At 36.2% G+C, this 21717-nt stretch overlaps 1 long non-coding RNA gene across 1 annotated transcript in view; it reads right to left on the bottom strand.

Moving 5' to 3' along the window:
- Positions 1-18072, bottom strand: part of LOC106729114 — a 507053-nt gene extending 488981 nt beyond the window's left edge. Inside the window, exon 1 of the long non-coding RNA XR_004324755.1 lies at positions 17864-18072. This is a non-coding gene — a long non-coding RNA (uncharacterized LOC106729114). The remainder of the gene's footprint in view (positions 1-17863) is intronic.
- Between the last annotated feature and the right edge of the window lie 3645 nt (positions 18073-21717).

The raw sequence follows: 21717 nt of genomic DNA on the forward strand, positions 1-21717 counted from the left end.
AAAAAGGAAAATTATTCCGAAATTTTCTTGGAGGAGGTTTAGGTATATAAAGCAAATGTTTTTCTCAGAATACTTGATCTTTTAAAGAAAAATAAGATTGGGAGAATCAGAATATAAGAGTGAAAATTTTCTGGGTCTACAAAAAATCACATTAAATCAAGGAAATTGAAGTGTTCCTCTTTAACCCAGTGTGAAAACTCATTACGAGAAAGGAAAGCTAATATTCCAAAAACAATAATGACTTGACTTTGTAATAAAAAGTCGTGTTCAACTACTTCATTCTCTATATTTTTTTTAAATAGTTGATGAGGAAATGAAAACTAGGATGTTTTTGTTCTTTTCACTTGAAAATTCCAAGCAGGCATTCATCAAATAAACCTGTATTTATTTTACTTCCAGTATCCATTAACATTTGTGAGGAGCCTGAGATTACAATGGGAGCCAGAGGAAGCAGTTACTACAGCAGGATTTTGAATGAGTGCCAGCCAAGCACTCTGCCTTTTCTAAGTGAAACCACTCTTTGAATTAAATAATTTCCATGGTAATTTAGCAGCATGACCATTTAGAAAAAATGGTCCCTAAAATAACTGTTATTATGTACATCTATAGAAATGGTGAATCAAGATAAGGAGACAAGGTTTTACTGAAGCTTGAGGTTTGAAGTATTGATTAAGGCTCAGAAGAATCATACAGGAAGTAACGATTAAACTCAAGAGAGTACAGAAAGACCTTTTTCTTTTTTTTTCCTCATTTTCCCATAGGTAATGCCAAACAATCTTGACCCAGTGGAATTTCATTAATTTCTAGAAATATTTTTGACAGCAGTATCCTCAAATTTGGAAAAAATACCAATGAGATTTTTATTTTATTTGTCTCTTAAGTTTCTGACTGTAATGAAAAATGCAACTGATTTTTCTACTCATATCCTTTTTTTCTTTAAACATTTGTTGCAAGTACACTTTAGTTCCCTGCTTCTTGGTTAACATACCATCATAGGAAATATTTCATTTATATATTATACTAGATATCTCGGTTTAGATATTCTCCATGGCTGTCTTTCTCATCTTTAAAAATTCAGGTATAGGATAATATCAAATATTTTATGAAGTTCATGGAATCTGTGACTAAGGCTATTAATAGGCTGCAATAAATTTAACTAGCACTGAGTGTTGGGAAATTGATGACAGAGCTCCTTGGATACTGAAGTATCCAAATCGGCATCACTTGTCTCCTTGATTTTCAACAGATCAAACACAACGATTTGGAAAACTCTGTACAACACTAAAATTTTTTAAATAAATAAATGTAGTTAATAAATAAATACAAATAGATATGGATAAACAGGCAGAAAAAGCTGGTGATAATATGATTTTAAAATACATATTTTCCCCTTCAAATTATTTTTCTGGATTTCCCTATTTCTTTCAATGCAACTACCATTCTTTCATATGTCAAGTCTCCTCAAATTTATGTTAATTTTAATTTCATGGAATTTTTTTTCAGCCACTGCTTCACAATACTGTACATAATATTCCCATCCTCATTTAGAAATCTAGTGTGTCCTTAATTTTCATTCATTTAGAAAACATTTCCTGAATGCCTAGTACATACTAGCTTCTAATTCAGAGAGTAAAAATAGAATAGTGAACAGAAGAGACAAGATTCTGTTTTTATTGACCTTACCTTTAATGAAAATATAAAAAAATTTTGAAATATTAAGTCCTATGTATAGATTGTTAGTGATGAGACTAATAGAGCATGAAAGAAAATGTTGGAGTGGGTTTGAATGCTTAGGTAGAATGATCAAAGAAGGGAGATGTTGAGAAAGTGGCTCCTGAGTAAAATCTGGACATAAACAGAAAATTTACGATACGGAAGGTTAAGCAAGTGAAGCTTTATTCCTGGAAGAGTAGGAAGGCCAGTGTGGGTGGCTACTGAACAGAAAATGAGCGGAAAGATTTTATAAAATATCTCCTGAGCCTGGCATTTAAAGCGATCCAAAGTTGTATCCCCCTCTACTAACACTCTGTTAATTAACACTCTGCTCAAGCTCAAAGACTCCATGAGCACGCTCATCTTCGAGATGTTATTCTTTTCTTCCTCTGCCTATTTTATACCCTTTCCTTTACCTAGATAAACAATCTACACATTGTCAAGTAAAATACTATCCCTGACGAACATATACAATTTTCCCAACCTACAATGAATTCTTTTTTTTGAACTTTCTATAGCACCATTTCTCTCTCTCTCTTTATATGAGCATAATGTATTTATATTTTTCTATCACCAGATCTAAAATTATAAGCTGAGAAATGGGGAACTATCTTACTAGCTTTCTGTATCCTATAGCAACCAAAGTGCCTTGCATTAAGTCAATTTTTTAAATGGATTTAGTCATATTTGTCTGTAGGATTGAAAGCTCAGTAAAGGGAGTGATTTAGTCTTTCATTTAACAAACACACATTGAATCCTTACTAAATACTGCACTGAGGATAGAGAAAAAGAAGGCCCAATCCCCAGAGACAAAAAGATAGCAATCTAGTATATAAGACCAACTGGTAAATGTGCAGGTACACAGCCTAAAGAGCACCTAGTTAGAGATATACATAGGGGCATGGATGTGTAACTCTGAGTCCTCCAAGAAGCAGATGCTAAGAAAGGATTAAATGTGCAAAGATTTTCTTAAGGGAAATGTCTGCGAGGGAACATTTAAGTCTGAGTAAAGGAGAGAGGGAGGGATGAATGGGGGAAAGTTTCCTGGACTTCTGTGTAGTCTAAGGAAGGTTCGGCAAAGCACAAGAGTTACGGAGGCAAAGCCAAAATCTGAAGAGAACTTTGTCTCCCAGGATGGGTCTGCCTTCATCTCACCAAGTCAGTTACTGATCAGACATGGCCTATGAGAGGTGTGGCTGTGACACAAATGCAGCCATAAGCAACAGAGCACAGCAGCTGGATTCTTGGGTAGGGATGCTACTGCAGTGGGAGGTCTGCCAGATACAGCCTCAGGGCTGCCACCCTGTGGAAGCACACTGGATCCAGAGCTGAACTGCATCAAGGAAGGACTGTCCAGAGTAATCTACAGTTAAGTCATGACTCTGTATCGAATTAGTTCCATGAAGAAAAAAGGGAAGAAATAAACCGGGGAGGCACAGAGGCATGTGGTGCACTGTAGGTCAGGAACCCACACAGAGAGTAGGTGGCTTGAGCACAGAGTATAAAGGGAATGTGGTGAGTAAGGGAAGTGGGAATGGAAATGTGGCAAACAGAGGGAACGTCATAAAGAGCCCATGAAAGGCATAGGGGCTTGATCTTGAAGGAAAGAATCATCAGAGAAGGACTTTTAGCCAGGGGGACTGCTTGACTGCCTGCTCTAGTACTAACAGAAACTAATCAGGCTACCATTTCAGCATTAGCCAGGTTTTCAACTTACATTAAGTAACAGGTTTTTAGGGAACTATATTCAATCTCTTGTAGTAACTTTTAATGAAAAAGAATATGAAAACAAATATAATGCATGTATATGTATGACTGAAACTTTATGCTGTATACCAGAAATTGACACAATATCATAAACCGACTATACTTCAATAAAATGAAACATTATTTGTAAATGTATTTAAATATGCAATAATAAAATAATGTTTAGCCAAAAAAATGGTTTGAAAGAAGGTAAATCTTTAAGAATCTTTTTAGTTTTGATGGATTTTAAGTCATTTTGAAAGAATTAATATCCAATCCCTATAAGAATCTAGATTATAAAATTCAAGGCTACTAAAGGAATGTATTTACAATTCGGGAGTTGGAATTCTCTTATGTTACAGGCTATTGTTAAAAAAAAAAATCTTACAAAAATCTCTGAAGAGTTTTTGGATGGTATAGAGAAGCTGGTGTACTTGAGCAAGGGCTTAATCCAGGAGAGATATGAGCTGGAATATCTGTGAACCTGTCAGGCATCCTTTGCCATTTTGCTAAAGGACTTTCAACACCTTCAGTCTTTCTATTACAGAAATATCACAGAGTGTGATATTTACCATCATTAAACACAATAAAGTATGTTTCATCCTATCATAGTTTCCTGTAATTCTACCATTAATGGTAATATAAACAGCTCTGGGAATGCTACTCAAAGATTATTTACTAAGTGTAGTTATTGGAGACACAAGAGATTATTTACACAATCTGAACCCTTAATTTGTCCCTTCTAATAAAATGCTTCACTGAAATAAAGGTGGCTCCATGATCCCCATCACTAGTTATGGACTAATATTCTTAGAAATTAGCTGGACGAGTCAGTGAGAAAGATACAGAAATATTCTGAGTAAACCAAAGGCAAAATCTTCTCTTCTCACTACATACATATATACAAATATCCACAAAGCGAGGCCACACAAAGAATAGTTTTACACTGCACTGGAGTGGTTATAGGGCAGTGGTTCCAAACCGAGGAAGAGGAGAAATTTTATACCTACCCCTAGGGACATCTGGCCATATCCGCAGAAATTTTAGATTGTAATATGGCGGGGGGGGGGGTGCTACTTACATCTAGTTAGTGGAGGCAGATATGCTGCTAAATAATGTGTAGTACAGCCTCCCCATTCTCCAAAAAAGGATTAACCAACCCAAAATGTTAATAGTTTCCAAATTGAGAAATCCTGTTATGAGATGTTCAATCAATGTGATCCTTACTGCATGTCATCAAGCCCTGGCCTGGGAAACAAACATAAACCAGCCCAGGTTGCTACATAGAAGAGTGAGACAAGAACAGCCCTCTGGATGAGAGAAGATCCTACCTTCACTCCACATAATACACAGGTATTTTTCACCTGACACATATGTATCTTCATGACTAGTGAAACAGCTGACTGGTTGTTTCTAGCTTCAGTGACAAAGAAAATAGGGACAGTGTGGAGAAAGTTCCCTTGTATTTCTGGGGAGAAAGTGGCTGCCTACCAAATCCCATTATCCCAAGTGGCCAACAGACTAGGCAATCCTACTATGTGTTAAGCAACTGGACCCTATTTTATTAAATATTTACTATAATCCTTTAATGCATAGTTACATAAATTATATATATTAATATACAAATACAGATTACCCACTTTAATGTTATACTATATATATATATATATATCCCATTTTACTAATGAGGAAACTGAGGAAGAGTAGTTTGTTAGTTTGTTCAAGTTCTTATAGCTCTTATAGTTCTTATAGCTCATAAGCAGGATGGCATAACAACTCGTATGTCATCCAAGTACTAGCATTTTGGAAGTTTCTCTCTCTTGCAACTGCTGTTGCAGTTTGTTTTTGTTTGTTTGTTTGTTTGTTTGTTTGTTTGTTTTTAAATTGTGAAGCTATTTTTCCCTATACATCTCTGATTTAATAAACCCATGCCTCTCTCTAATAAGATCACCAATTATATTCTAGTCACAAAATCTGAATACCTTTACTTCAGTTTCCATCTTCTCTGAGGTTTCTGATTCGCTTGTTACTAATGAGACTATCTCTAGTGACATGACAGTTGGCTTGTTTTATTGGTCTCACGACTTGACCATCAACCTTTATTCTGTTTCCTTCTGGTCTGTTATGACTATTTTTATCCTCCTATTCTCCAAATTTGGCTATCCTCCATGATTTTGTTCTTAAACCTCTTTACTTCTCTATGATCACATTATTGGCAGCTTAACCTCACTTCTCTGTTCAATGCAGATAACACAGAAATCAGTTTTAATATAGCAGATATGTGATTATACAAGCAGTTGCTGATTAAAGGGGTACATATACAAGTGATTTCTGAATAAAAGATAAATATTATTTAGTTAAAGAGAACTAAAGGCTAAAATCTAGAAAAGACTAACTTTGATCGGTGGGCAAAAGCATATTTATTGAGGGAATCTGTGATGGTTACTGTTTTGTACCAGCTTGGCTAGGCCATGGTACTCAGATATTTGGTCAAACATCAATCTAGATATCTCTGTGAAGATATTTTTAAGATGAGATTTCAAGATTTAAGATGAGTCTAAATGAGTAGACTCTGAATAATGTAGATTACCCTTCATAATATGGATGTACCTCATCCAATCAGTTGAAGGTCTTAAGAGAAACCAGACTGAGATTTCCTGAGGAAGAGGGAATTCTACCTCCAAACTGCCTTCAGACCCAAGCTGCACACACACACACACACACACACACACACAGACACACACACCATACGCACACTCACACATATCCTATCGATTTTTTTTTTTTTCTGGAGAACTCTAATACAGCCTGATAAAAAAAAAAAGGCTACAAAAGTTAGTGACAAACCCGGCAGAGATTACCTTCTAGGCCACTGATGGAGTTTCAAGAAGGTGTTAGGTGTTCAGCAATGCCAAATGCTACAGAAAGCCCTAGGTTTTGCAACAGAGAAGAGATCAGTAAAGAATAATCTTTCATCAGTGGTAACTTAAACAAGAGAAGTTCCAGTGGCATACTGGAACAAAACTGTGATGGGTTAAAGAGTAGGTGATTATGAGAACTGGAGACGTTAACTTAGACAACTCTGTCAAGATATTTGATAATGTCAGATATTACTGCATTACTTTCTCTTTCTAGTCTTACTGCCAGTCCCTAAGTTAAAGCCCTTTTCCCATTCCCTAACTATTTTGCTTTAAATGACAGCTCTATTGATATATATAACTCACATACCATAAAGCTCATGCTTTTAAAGTGTAAGTGAGTGGATTTACTTTATCACAGAGATGTGCAACCACCCCCCAATTGTTTATCACACTTGTGCTGAGTCTCCCTTTCCACACCCATCTACTCATGCCCTCCATATTTATTTATTTTTAAGTACAGAATAATTAGGTCTCACTTGGTCCAAAAATCTGTAACTGTCTCTGTTTACTCAGTTATCCACTATTTTTCAGTATGGCTCAAGACCTTCCAGACCTTGGCCCTCTTCACTTGCTTTCAATTTCCAGAAAGCTAGATTTTTTTTTTTTTTTTAAATTTCTGAACAGCCATTTGTTTCCTAGCACATGTTGTCCATCCCCTTGATCTGGAACACTCCATTCCCAACAATCTAGCATCATATATAATTCCTACTCATCACTCATACTTACATGTCATTAACCTCAAAATGTCTCTCCTTTATTTCATAACTAATTATCTAAATGTCAGTTTGGCTGTGCCTAACAGAAATCATAGAAATGGTGCTTTACAAAGTTTAAAACTTTCTCATAAAAAGTCCAGATATGAGCAGTCTCTAGAGTGGGAACAGTGACTTTCCAGCTTCACATTTCACTAACGATCGGGTGTGACCCATGTCCTCATAGACCAAAACAGACTCACTTACAGAAGAAGCATCCCAAACAGCAAAAGGGAGAAAAGAGGAAAGACAAAGATACACTCTAGCTCTCTTTTACACAAATTAACTGAAAGTATCCATATAATACTTCGACTTCCAGCCCACTGATCAGCACGTACTCAGGCACATGACACCTAGCTGAAAGGATGCTGGGAAATATAAATTTCCTTCTTGTTGGTCAACACTGTCAAAGGGGAGACTGGAGATGGGAGCAGGCAACTTGCAGTCTCTGTCACAACCTGTATTCTAGGCTCTTAGACATTTCTGTCCTGATATTGCAGCTATTTGGACAATAACTATAAATAATATAGTAATTTTATCCCTATTTAGAACATAAATTCTGAGAAAGCAGAGACTGAATTAACTGTTGTATCCACTGCAGTGTTCAACACTTTCTTTACTTTAATGTAAAAAAAAAAAGTTTAGCTGACAAGTCATAACTTATTCCCTTCTGAATTCAGAACCAATTATGGCAGATACACAGGAGTGACACAGGAAAAACTAGGAAAGCTGGACTGGAGTATGAAAACCCAGCTTAAACCTGAGGCCACAGCTCTTTTCCTATAGCATACTTTACAGCTAGTACCTCAAGCAAAGACATCACGTAACTACAGCATTATACAATTAGACCTTCCTCGGTTGCTTCTGCATGGAGGATGGGAACAGAGTGGTCTTATGCTCCTTAAGAAAGACTAGTTCAAGAGATAGGTTCAGAGATTGAAAGAGAAACATTGAGAGTAAGAAATGTTACTGATTTGTCTGTTGCATGGCCAAAGAGCTGGAAGAAAGACCCAGAGGTGTTTTTTTCCAATATTTGTACACCCAGGTAGTGGAGTGAAACTCTGTTGAAGCAGGAGTCGGTAATTACTGCTTCTCACAAAGTGTGTACATGCACACATTTATTATAGTCACTGATCTGAACTTCAATTACTTCATCTGGTGACTTCTCACATGCTGTGCAGTAATTACAATAAGAGCTCAGCATCATATGGATTAATCAGCTCTCCCACTTCAGGTCTGATGATCACTTTTAGTGATTTCTTGAAGAGGTAAGAAAAGGGAAGAGTTTACTGCTTTTATTTAAAAGAATGTTATAACTTACTGAGAACTTGCCAAAGAAAATCAAACAAGTAATATTTGCATAACTTACTTTTTTTCTTCTGAATTCTATTGTTACTGACTAATAGGGAGTCTTTGATCACGAAGGAACAAATCTCAAAATGGAAATTTACAGAAGGCGTAGTAGAATTGTGGAAAGTTAGAGGACAGAATCAATCAGTTCTCTCTTAATACTTTTAATTCCTCTGTTTCAGTCCTTATTTGGTGATATCATTGTGCTTTATAATTCTGTCTCACCTGCCAGGCTGTGAGTTTCTCGAGTAAAGAAACTAGATCTTAATTAATGTTAGGGTTCCTAGGACCTATCATTCTTCCTAGCACAAAGCAGATTACTTAATATGAGGCTAATGACTACTGTTGTTGTTGTGTGTGTGTATGTGTGTGATAAAGAAAATAACATATCTTCAATATGGAAAGCACATTTCTGTCTGCTTGTGTATTTGTGAACAGGGAAACAAATACAAAAAAGAGAACATAATTCTGTTTCCAAATACAGTTTGTTTTAAAATTTATTTATTTCTTAGAACATGTAAGGGAGTGAGAGAAGGAGTGAAAAAGTTTGAACGAAAAACACAAGGTTCTAACGCTCTGAGAATTACTGTACAGGGATAAAGAAAGAAGTTGTAAATACTATACTAAAGGCATGGGGACCAGGAGAAAAACGCATACCCAAGAGAGTACTGTAACCCTAAATTTTAATGTAGATGCTTGCATTTGACCAGTGCCAAGAAGTCCCATTACTCTAAGTCACCCCAAGCATATTCAGCACATCTTGCTCGAGGCTTTTTTTTTGAGCCAGTTCTTGGTATTGAATATAGAGCTAAAAAAGACAGGCTTTCATGGAGATTGTGCTTAGTAGTGGTAGTGAGCATGCGCAAATACAAAAAAAAAGTTACCGGGACTTGGTAGATACTTCTTTAAAAAAAAAAAATCTGTTACTTAATAGCAAAGCTTTCTTCCTGGCAGAATCTATTTTTTATAGCACAGTTTGAATGTAAACTTTGCAAAATTATCTCGCAATTCCTTAAATCCTACCAAACCTACATACATATTGTCTATGAAATAGATTTAGCTATTTTATAAATCGTAAATCATCATGTTCCCCCTCCTAATGAGATAACACAAGACGAGAGGGGATATTTTTTATTGATTTCCCCCCCTGACTTCCTAGGTTCATCCTAGTTGGATTTGCTCAATCAGCCCTTACCCAATTAGTCTTTTTAAATTCTTGAGTCAGTTCTGAGTAAGACCAAAGTGAATTAGCAACCTCTGTTCAATCTGAGGATACAGCCTAGGAGTAGTCTTTTTTCAATGAAACCAGTACTTTCGGTAAATTCTAGTTACCTGTGGAGCTTCTTATTTAGCTTTCCATGTATCTCCAGAACTTCTCTTTCTTCTCTTCCTGCTCTTTCCTTCCATCACCAACAGGGTAAATACATTTATCTACGTGGCTATTTTTTTCCCCATTGTCTGTCTGTCTGCCTGATCCATTGACGATAGCTAGAAATAGAACCCTGTCCTATAACAATGGAATCAGAAAATACCGTCACTCCCAGGAACTCAGTCCTATTTCCCATTATCCTGTGTCTGACTAGGGTCCTTCTTGAAAAAGTCACCACTGACTTTGAGTATCAGCTCTAGTTTGAGAAACCATCTTTAATTGGTTGATGTTCATGTACAAAACCTGCCTAGACTAGGTCTGAACTTTCACTGCTCACTGTCGTAACAGCCTGCCATTAAGCAAGCCAGCTACAGGCGGACACATTTACTTTAGGTGCTATACAAACCCAACACTCTCTCCCTCCTTCCCCACTGTTCATGTTACTGAGAACTTGGTATATTTAAACATGCTCATAGTATGACCATATCTAAAGAAATCCATTCTTTTGCAGTGTATACCCCCAAAATATATCGAATTAATGTATACAAAGAAAGATAAAAGCAGTCATGCTGGTACAAAATGTTTACTGACATTGACTAGCAAAGAACAAGACTTAGAGTTGTTAGTCTTTTCAGACACACTGCTTGAGTGAAGCAAATTTCAGCTAGCTCTGCAGCATTAGTCAGACCTTCAAGCTTAAAATTCTGAATTGTTTAATATTTTCCATTACTGTGAAGGTAAACATAGTCATTAATTCAACATCTTGGCAACAGCAATGTTTTGTTGTGAAAAAGTGGATCACCAACTTTGGTAAATACGTGAGTGCACAGGAAATTTTGATAAACAGTGTTTGTGAGAATGGATAAACAACGTTCTTGAAATGTATTTGACTGGATGTTTATTCTTTAAATCACCATAACCATTTATATAAGAAGCTTAGAATGATGTTAAAATATTTTTGAAATAGTCTAAAATATCTTCACATATAATTCACATTTATTTTCCAGCAATCATGAAAATTGAATTATCTTCTCCAATAAAACAGTATTTTACCCAGCAAAGAAAATAGTGTTATAGAGTCATATTTTAAGAGGGTCACATTTGAGCATAAGCCAAATAGCTAAGCCAATCCTTGCTTTTAAAGGTAAAAGAAAGCAAAAAAAAAAAAAAAAAAAAAAGTAAGTTTGAGTGCTTTCTTACAAACTTCAGTTTTATAAGTGGTGTACTCTAGTAACAGTAATTATTAATTACATGTAAGTGATTTTATGTGGCATAAGCTTAATTCATAATATATTTGCACTTTTAATGATTCCTAGGGTTTACCAGAGAAGAAAAAGTAAATCTAATGATTCCATACACTGAATTTTCTATTATTAAATTTTAAAATATATTTTGGAGGAAACATACACATATTATACATGTTATATATAGGAAATAGGTGTTAAATTATAAAAGATTTGCCATATCTAAACTATTTCCTTTCTTGTTTCTGTGTTGCAAAGTTGCATCCAGGATGACCAAAGTGAGCCAAGAGAGGCTTGGCTGATGTGCAGAGAAAAAAGAAACAATTTCAGGATAACTATTTAATGTGTCAGTTTGTCTGGGTTCATAAACTAAAGAATGAGAAAAGGTTCTGAGTCCCACTTCCAAATGGAATGCTTAAAAAATATGGACTCTCCCAAATGGAAACTTATGTGGCTAATTTCCTTCCAATGAGACTGAATTGGCATACATATAACTAAAATTCTTCAATGTGAAACAAAGCATTTTCTCAAACCATGTCTTTCTCCATTTTTCTTATCTTGTTAATAAATGTCAGAGATGGAATAAAAAGCCAATTGTTTAGTATATGCAGGAGAAATTGTGACTTCAGCCTGAGCAATCTAAATTTCCTGGCTTTCCAATATAACTTAGATTATATTTTCCACTGTGGAGGGTAATGAATTTGGGGAAACTCTTAAAAATATTCACTCAGGATAATTTGTATCTATATGGAAAGGATTTGAGGAAATAAAATTTGCTATAGTTATTACAGAAGAATCACTTGGTTCTTTGACATACAATGTATGTATGGAGTGGCCATCATGATGCCACACTTCCTTCCCATCAACTAAACCTATGCTAAATATTGATGTTTGAAGACAAGGAACAAAAAGAAGGGAATAAATAAATAATCACTCTCCCCCCTTCCTCATTGATTGATTTCTGGTGTGTGCCTTTGTAGTCTGAACCCAGTTAGGAGAGAGTGAGAATGTGGGGCCATGTGTAAATAACTTCTTCAATCTGAACTCCTCCTGGTTTTAGTTACAAAATTAGGATTGTGTCAATGTAGCTTCTCAGATCTCTTCCATTTACTTACTGCATTACTATGTATACACTTGTGGTATTCAAAGAAATATAGACAATATAGGAATTCTATGGAATTTATCAAAAGTAAATAACATAGCCTTTTCAAACATGTGAAAAATTAACTTTATAATAGATTAACTCCCGGCAAATTTTTACCAAGAGTAAAACATAGTAAAACGAGGAGAAGCAACTATAAATGGAGAATCAAATGTGAGAAATCCCTAACAAAGCAATTAGAAAAATGCAAGCATAGAAGGAACTATTTGCTGCAAAGCAAATCTTGAGTGTGTAGATGGAGAGTTTATCATATGTCAGAAAAAAAAAGAAGTACTGAACCCCTGAAAATAAGACATAAACTGATACATGTACCAAACATAAAAAAATATGTAATTATCATTTTGAAGCCAGACTGTTCCACCACAACATTAAAGTACTGAGAACAAAAAAAAGCAACATCTGAAGAATGTTCAGGGGAAAAATATTAAATGTGTTCTAAACAAGGACAGCATTCACATAAAAAAAAAAAAAAGACATTTTGAAATACAAAATAATTTTTTTTAAAAAGCACCTCTTGAAAAGTCTATCTGAAAATGCAATCCAGTCAAATAATGAATCAAAATTAAAAACACATAAATCAACAGGTCAAAGACTGAAAGGATTAGAAGAGTATTCTGAACCCAGGTAAACACATCATTAAATTCTAATAATTATAACAGACTGTAAAACAGAATTATTTTAATTACAGAAATAAAAGCCAATACATTAAAAATAATAGAGAGGCAAAAATATCCAGAGTGTGCCAAAAATGTGGAGAGCTAGCCAGAGAGAGAAGGGTATAATAGTCCTTAATCTTCTACAGCAGGGAATCAAAGGATATTGTTTCTCTAACTAGAAAAGTTGGCAACATAACTTAAAGATAGAGAGATAATCACTTTTAGAAAAGAACAATGAATAGATTATATTCCTTCCAAATGAGCAGATAGAAGAGAAAGAATAGCAAAAACAATTAAAATAAATGATACCCATAACAATGTTCAGACTTAGACACTCAAAGCAAAACAAAACCTCTGATAAGGCAATGGATGCAAATTTAACCAAACAGATACAATGCATCCTGAAACCTAAAGAAATAAAGTAAGCTGTAAAAGAAAAATAATCAGATCAGCTTCATATTTTTTTCATCAGTAAAACTAGATGCCAAAAAATGAAACACCTTGAAAAATTTTAGGGGAATAGTTTATCTACAATTTTATACTCTCGTGGTAAATTGTATAATGACTCAAAACTGTTCACTCCCTCCTCATAATAGGATTATACATCCCTGTCAATCGACCTGTGATTTTCCTAAGCATTAGCTGCCATGGCACTGACCACAGATGTTGACCAGGTAGATGTGCTTTTAAACTGACACGTGAACGGACATGGTATTTGCCAGATCTGGGTTGGAAGCTTTAAATGTCACTGAGTGATCTGGTTTGACATCACCCTTGCATCCCTACCCTCTGCTGTGGGCATGCACATCCTAAACAGGGGCCACTCTATCAGCCTGAGGCTCTGAATAAGAAGATACTGAACTGCTGAGCCAAGCTGAGCTGCACAGATTCAGGCAGAGATGAAGCTAATCCTCAGCCCTCATACTGTGTGAGCCAGAAATAAATACATGCTGTCTTAAGTCACTGAGATTTCACCACAGCAAAACTGAAAAAAATACAGACATAAAAAGAACTCTTACTCCCTGAGGAGAGTATTCATTGTATTCTCAGCATTTATTTCCCTTTTGTTCTAATGTTAGCACAGAGACTTTCATCTGGCAACTATTCCTTTCTCAAGCTCCATCCATCTCCAAGCTCCATTCAAATATTTTGGGTGATTTTATGCATAATTCCCAACTCCATGAGGGGAGATAATATTCTTTGGCCATACTGATCTGATCAGAGGAGGGTACATGATTCCTTTCGGCCAAGAGAGACATGTTCTGTAACTTTTACATAGTGGCATGGTTTCTACTGGGAAAACCTTTCCCAGGACTTAAGCAGGGACAGATTAAGTCCAGATCCTTCAGGGGCCATCATGAGAAGATAGATTTTTTTTTAACTAAAAACTATTTTTTTTAATTGAAGTACAGTCAATTACAATGTGTCAGTTTCTGGTGTACAACACAATGTCCCAGTCATGTATATACATACATATATTCATTTTCATATTTTTTCCCTTAAAGGTTATTATAAGATACTGAACATAGTTCCCTGTGCTATACCAAAGAAACTTAAAAAAAAATCTATTTATATATATAAACTATTTGAAGACAGACTTTTTAAAAAAGGCCAAACAAAAAGTAAAATTGAGACTGAGAGATGATGACATTTTTAAGACCCTGGACTCTTTCTGAACTAATGATTCTCCTTTATGCTTTAGACAAGTTGAGTTAAATTATTTTTTACTCATAGCCAAAATTACGTATATTACTGTAGCCCCTGTTTACCTTTTTTTTTTAATTTGATGAAGTACCCAAGGAAAATGAGTGAATCAAGAAAGAAGAAGACTTTGAATTTTTTTAAAAAAGCATAAAACTCAATGAAACATAAGTTCAAAGAAACAGATGTGTATTTTTTGACATAATTGGTCACACAGTGGGAAAAAAATTGCCTTTAAGAATCCAAGAAGGATTTCTTCAGAAATGTGTACCAAGCAACAGAAAAAAAAAAAAAAATAAGAAACTGGAAGACATTAGTAACTGAGTAAAGAATGCACATGCTTTATTTTTCTTTTCTTTTCTTTTCCCAGTAAGAGAAAACAAGGCAGTAAGAAAAATCCAAGTCTGCTACAAATAACTATACAAGAAAGTCCTCATTTGTAGTTGATGGAAACTAGAAAAGACATTGTTTTGGGAAGTTGGTGGAATATAGGAGAGGAGGATCCGTTTGTCCATTTTGTCAGAAGCTAAGGGTGTTACCGATACAGACACAATTTTTAGGTAAAACTGACAAAAGTCTAGAGACAGAAAATTATTCATTTAGGAAGTAAACATTGATAAATAAGAAGTTGAGAAATCAAGAAACAGAAATTTAAGTATCATATTGCAACTATAACCATGTCAGTTCAAAGACATTTAATTGTCAATATTTGTGAATATCTTTTGAAAGTTAAAGGGATTGTCTCTTACAAAAAGGCCTGAGAATGCAGAGCGTTAGGAAGGACAGAGGAAATCTGCTTTCATCACAAGCTAATTTTGTACAAACTTGTACAACTGGATTTCCTACTTGCTCATGTGTATTATTTTTACTTTTATAAGTAAATGAGCTAAACTCAGCTGTTAAAAGAAAAATGCTTTAATTAACCTAAAATAAATTTTGAGCTACATGCCACATGCAAGAATTCAAAAAAAGAGGAGCAAAAAATAAGACCGTGAACTCTAAAAAGTCATTAATAAGAAGACAAACACCCAATTTAAAGTGTACCAAAAAATTTGAAAAGAGATATAAAGTTGGTTAAGCAAACACATGAAAAATTGCTCATTCTCATTAGTCATTAAGAAAATTCAAATTAAAGCCACAATGAGATACTACTACATGACTTACCGTGCCAAGTGCGGAAGATGCCGTAGGGCTGCCAGAACTCATACCCTTCGGATGGGAATGTAAAATGCTGCAGATGTCTTACATAGAGTGCTAGCTTCTTAAAAAGTTAAACATGCATTTGCCCTATAACCCAGCCATTCCACTCTTAGATATTTACCCAAGGGGAGGAAAAAAGAATATGACCACACAAAACACTTGTACAAACTGTTCTTACAGCTTTGTATGTAATAGTCAAAAACTGGAAATAGGATTTCCAGAAAGACAACTTTGTGAACCTGCTCCTCAGCAAAATAAGCTCAATGATAAAAATTTTAAAAGCCAGAAAATAATAATAAGCTGTCCTAAGAATATAGAGCAAAAGAAAACATTTACTTATTAAAATCTGTCAGTAAGAACAATGAGCATTTGTGGCACTTGAGCCACAGCCGGCTCCCTCTTTCTCCACCTCCAGCTCAGCAAAGCAGAAACTCTCCACTCTGGTCAAATGTGGCCTAGATGATGGCGCTTTATCTCACCCCAGACCTGCACCAGAAACTGTAGTATCTCCCCAGGAGAAGAAGGCTGCAAGCGTTTCTCATCCCTCCAAGTTCTGCCTTGCAGAAGCTAATTCCGAACAAATGCAGGCAAGAGGGTGCCTTCCCTCCATTCAGCTCTCATTCATAGGGTGGAGGCTCTACCAGGCAAGGGAGATTGGGAATAATGTGCCCCCATATGTTAATAAATATAGTCCTTGCCCCAGCTTGCTCGTGAGGCAGACATTCCATGCTAGTAGAGGAAAGCTGAGAAAACCACAGGCTACCACCCTCACCCAGCACCCTGCTCACAAAGTAGAGGAAGCACCAGAAGACAAGGGGTCCATGGTTCTCTCCCACAGTTCTGGGGCACTGACTCAGAGATTTCTGCCTATGAGCAGAGGAAGGCCTTAAGACCAGAGGGCTCCAAAGCTCTCTTCGGGTAAACTGACTTTATTGGAAGTAAAGTATGAGAAAGGTTCAAACCTAAGAACACTCTTGAAAATAATGGGGATTTGGAGGGCAAGCAGATAAAAGGAAGCTGGAGGCTTTAAGAGAACAATCAGGTAAGACATAGGCCAGCTAATTTATCAGGGGAAGAAACGGCTAAAATTACATCTTCTAGTTTCAAAATAAACCTCAGAACTGCCTTCAAAAACTACTCCAGAAAAGGGACTTGGTTTTAATTGGTTCAAACCACGGAGCGATTTATACCCCAAGGCATCACCAAAACCATTAGAGCAATCAGCTGGCAGGTAGTGGCACCTATGGAGCCTAACCACTGGGTGTAGTACCGAGAGAGGCAGACAGCTTAACAGAAAAAAAAACAGGTGCGGAGTCAGTGAGAGCTCTGCTAAACCACTGTCACTTTTGACAGTGCACACTCCAACCCTGCATTCTCAGAAGTGCTATCAGAGGTATCACATTGCAAGGAAGCAGATTTCACTAAAATAAAGGTTGATGATGGACTGTTCTCAAAACCACCTTGGTTTCAGCTGGTTCCAGCTGTTCTTTATTCCCAACAGCTGTGCCTCTCCTTCATTTATCTAGTTGTTTGTCCTGCTCTTCTCCCTCCCATCTCCAATTCAAGCATGAATGTGATCAAAATCAAAGCCAGAGGCATTAAATCAGACAAAGAATTTCTTTACCACACTAGGTATATCATCCGAATTATAAAAGTATATAGTAAAAAAGCTTTATTCCCTCAAAAAGTTATCATTTATATGAAAAGTAATAGCAAGAAATACAAAGTAGCAGAAAAATTCAGAAGTGGAAGACTTTCTAGTCTTTCCTCATGATTATTTTAAATCTTATTTAGTGGTGAGAGAAATCCAAATGTGCAGATAAGTGATATAACCCCTATTTTCAAAAAGCCAATTTTTGTTTGCAGTACATTTAGTATTACTAAATACTTTATATTAACTTTGTATTACCACCTAAAAAGTGTAGGTTGACATTAAAAAAATCTTAATTTTGGATGTATGTTTGCTCTGAGAACTACTGTTACTAGCAGAGCCCATTAACAATTTCCAGGAAATAAAAGTACAATCTGGGTAATAAAATAAAGTCCTACCTTTTCTTTTCCTTCCCCTTTGTGCTTCGTCTAGTTTCACTTGCTCAGAGGGGGCCACATGCAGAGAACTGGCACCAGGCGCTTCAGACCAGAATTCCTACTGTGAACTGCGCACTGCCACCACAGTTCAGGGACGCCAAGCCGTGCGTAAGCTCTGCGCCCAACACTGCAGTTCAAGATGGCGGCGGTGAGCCGCATGCGCATGTGGAGATGCTGTGCCCGCCCACACTGTAAGCCTGCGCTGTGAGCAGCCCCGCGAGAACTCGGCCTCCTCCCGGGGCAGGAACCCCACAAAGCAGCCCCGCCCACAGCCTGTCCGGGCGAGTGTGTACTCCAGGGCGTAAGCTCACATCTCTCTATTCTTTGAACATAGAATAAAGGTTTCCTTTGCTTCTGAGCTGAATGCAGTCTCATTCTATGGGCCCGAAAGACACCAGACAGGAGGACACTTGGGGCTGGATTCGAAAGGGTCAGTAAACATTACACTTCCGTTAACTTACTAGCATTTGCATTTGCAACCATTAGCATTGATTTTTGGAACAAAGATCCTATCAGACTGTTAATTACTGCTGTATTATAAACCCCTCCAAACCTCAAATGCATACTAAAAAAAAAAAAAAAAAGCCACTTCATTATTTTATTTTTCAGTAATCTTGGCTGGTGGTTCCTCTGCTATTTCACCTATGCTCACTTAAGCAGCTGCATTCAGGTGGAGGGCTAGCTTGAGTTAGAATATGCAAGATGGCCTAACTTACTTTTCAGGCAGTCAGTGCTAACTTTTGGTTGGGTCATTTTAGTTCTCTTCCATGAAGCCTTTCATCCTACAATATTCTTGACTGGCTTCTGAAATGGTGATTCTCAGGGCAGCTAAAAGTGGCAGCTGCAAACGCTTAATTCCCAGGTCATTTTCTATTGGTTAAAGAACATCATAAGGTTAGCCTATGTACAAGTGTGTGAAACTGCTGAGGGACAACGCCCCCGAGATTCTTAGAAACCCTTCTGGCAAACTCAGAAGGTAAATGAGGCACGATTCAAACCTCTCAGAGGTCTGAAAAATCGTATAGGCACAGCCTTGATGAGATCTTTGTCCCCAGGCTCATTTTATGTTGAGGATTTTTTACTGATGGGTGGAAACAGCTACTTCCAACCCAGTATGTTCTCTCTTCTATATTTTTTCTAAATTCTAATTGCAAATTATTTCCTTCTTTAGCTCATCCTTTCTTCCAATACCCTATCATATGCAGCTAAATATGCACTCTTAACTATGTAGCTAAATATGCACTCCAAACCAATCTGCACTCAACCTTCTGTCCATAGATGTCCCCAATCAGTTCCTGTTCACTATGTGTATTTTCTACTTTTTAAGTTTCTGCAGTCGATATTTTTGTTAACAATCCCACTACATCACCTGGACTGCCTTTTCTCTAGTCTCCAACAGTACTTTTGCCATCTTCCCCGTCTTTGCTTATGGATTTCTCACCCACTTTCCAAGCTCCCCTGCCACCCAATCCTAAAATCAATGGCATAATTATTTCAAGACTTTGTTATAGTAACTCTCAGATTCTAGGTACTAGTTTCTATACCTATTAACTATTGGTACAAAACAAACCACACCAAAACTCAGTGCATAAACCACAAATATTTACCATTTCTCATCAGCATGTGGGTTGGCAGGTGATCTCCCTGCTGATTTACCTGGGTGACCTCAGTGCATAGTGGAAGAAGAATTGGGCTGTGTAAGGGAAAAAAAATAACTTCTCCCTACCTTTCTGAGTTATTAGCTGAGTCCTTGCAATAAGAGAACAATTAACAAGAAAAAATAAACTTACGTTTATTAAAATGTATACATCATGTATATATAGGAGATATGCAGAAAAAATGAGTAATTCAAAGGGGTAGCTTAAATTTTAGACTTAAATACCATTTTAACAGGGAAAGGGAAGGACAGCTGCAGGCCTCCTGGGGAGAATAAATAACATTTAGGAAATATGAATGGGACTTTAGAGGAATAAATGGAAGATATGATAGTTTGTGACAGAGTTTTTCTGGGTGTGGTGTAGTCTCCTCTCCTGTGATAAGAAGCAGTCTTCTCTGGTTGGTGAAATTCCCAGGGAGGGAATTTATGACAATTGAGCTCTTTTTAGAGCACATGTCTTTAGACTGATAAGGGGAGTTCATAGAAAGCCTATTCCTGCATTTTTCAAGTGCCTATAGTTCAAAATAATCAATATGCCAAAGTGGGGATGGCATATTCTGCTACCCTTCAGCTATAAGGCACAAGATGGCCTCACTCACCTATCTGAAAGTTGGTGCTGTCTCTCCTCTGTGACAACTTAGTTCTCCAAGTTGTCTCTTGTCTTTCATTGGACTAGATCAGCTTCCTTATGGGACTGTCTTAGAGCAGCAGTTTCATAGAGCAAAGGCAAATACTGCAGGTCCTCTTGAGGCCACAGCTGCTGAACTCACACAGCATAATTTCTGGTACATTGTTTTGGATAAAGAGGGTCACAGGGCCAGCAACATTCAAAGCATGAGGAATTACACTTCATCTCTTGATGCTGGTTGCTATAAAGAAGTGGTGGTTTTATTTACTGTATCATAAAGATGAAAAAAAATCATAAAGTTGTCTGGAAGTACAGTATTCTTACTAATGTTAATTTTAAAATGTAAATACTAAAAGAGAAAGGATAATCTTAATTCTTATTTCTAGATTTTGCAAAAATAAAAATGAGTAGTTAACTTCTGAAAAGGAAGAAAATAGTTTCTCCACATAAGCAATGTTCTTCTTTATTTTTTTGTGTGTGTGAATGACTTGACTCAGTAATTGGCTATAATTTTCTTGAACAAATTCAGTGTTCCAAAGATGAAAATTGTTGTAATTAAAGTTTCCTGCTTTGGAGAGTCTTGCTTTTCTTAACAAACCTGAGGGATATCAAAAATACATATAGCTTTGATGGAATTCTTCATAAAACAGCTTCCATTTGTGTGGCCAAAAATATTGTGTGGATGAGTTGGAAGTGTCAGAAAAGTGTATTTGGCCTATGTACATGTAATTAAATGTATAAGGAGATTTAAAATCCATATGACATCCTACTATAGATACTGCTGAAATGTAGTTTCATGTTCTTCTCTGCACATAAAGTCATGATCATTTTTACATATTCTCTAATGTGAACATTTCTGCAATTTGGTTTTGTTTATTCAATATTATGTTTGTGAAGTTTATACACATTGACATGGACGACATTTGTTAATTTGTGTAACTGTTTTAAAGTGTCCCATCTTGTATAATGCATTTCAAATGGTTTATCCATTCTTTTATTGATGTTGTTTCAAAATTTGCTGTTATAAATATTTTGTTTCCATCTCCTTATAAATGTATGCAAAATTTTGTCTAGAAGTGGAAATGCAGAGCTGTTCTAGACATTGCCAAATTACTCCCCAAAATGGTTGTGACTAATGACCTTCCCACCCATCAAAAGAGTACAGCTGTCCCGTGGGGCCCCATTATTTACCAAACCCTGATATTGCTAGATATTTTGACTTTTAATTTATTTCTTTTATTTTGGGAGGGGTTATTAGGTTTATTTATTTATTTATTATTATTATTATTTTTATTTAATGGAGGTATTGGGGATTGAACCCATGATCTTGTGCATGCTAAGCATGCACTATACCACTGAGCTATACTCTCCCCCCTGACTTTTAAATGTGTGAACTGATATCTCATTGTGGTTTTTAATGTGAATTTCCTTATTACATTTGGCCTTGGGTCATTTGCCCTTTTCTTGTTGATTTATAATTCTTTATGTATTCTGTTATATATAAAGTAAACATATAGTACACTATACAAT

Source organism: Camelus ferus, chromosome 12 (assembly GCF_009834535.1).
Source record: "Camelus ferus isolate YT-003-E chromosome 12, BCGSAC_Cfer_1.0, whole genome shotgun sequence".
NCBI lineage: Eukaryota > Metazoa > Chordata > Mammalia > Artiodactyla > Camelidae > Camelus > Camelus ferus.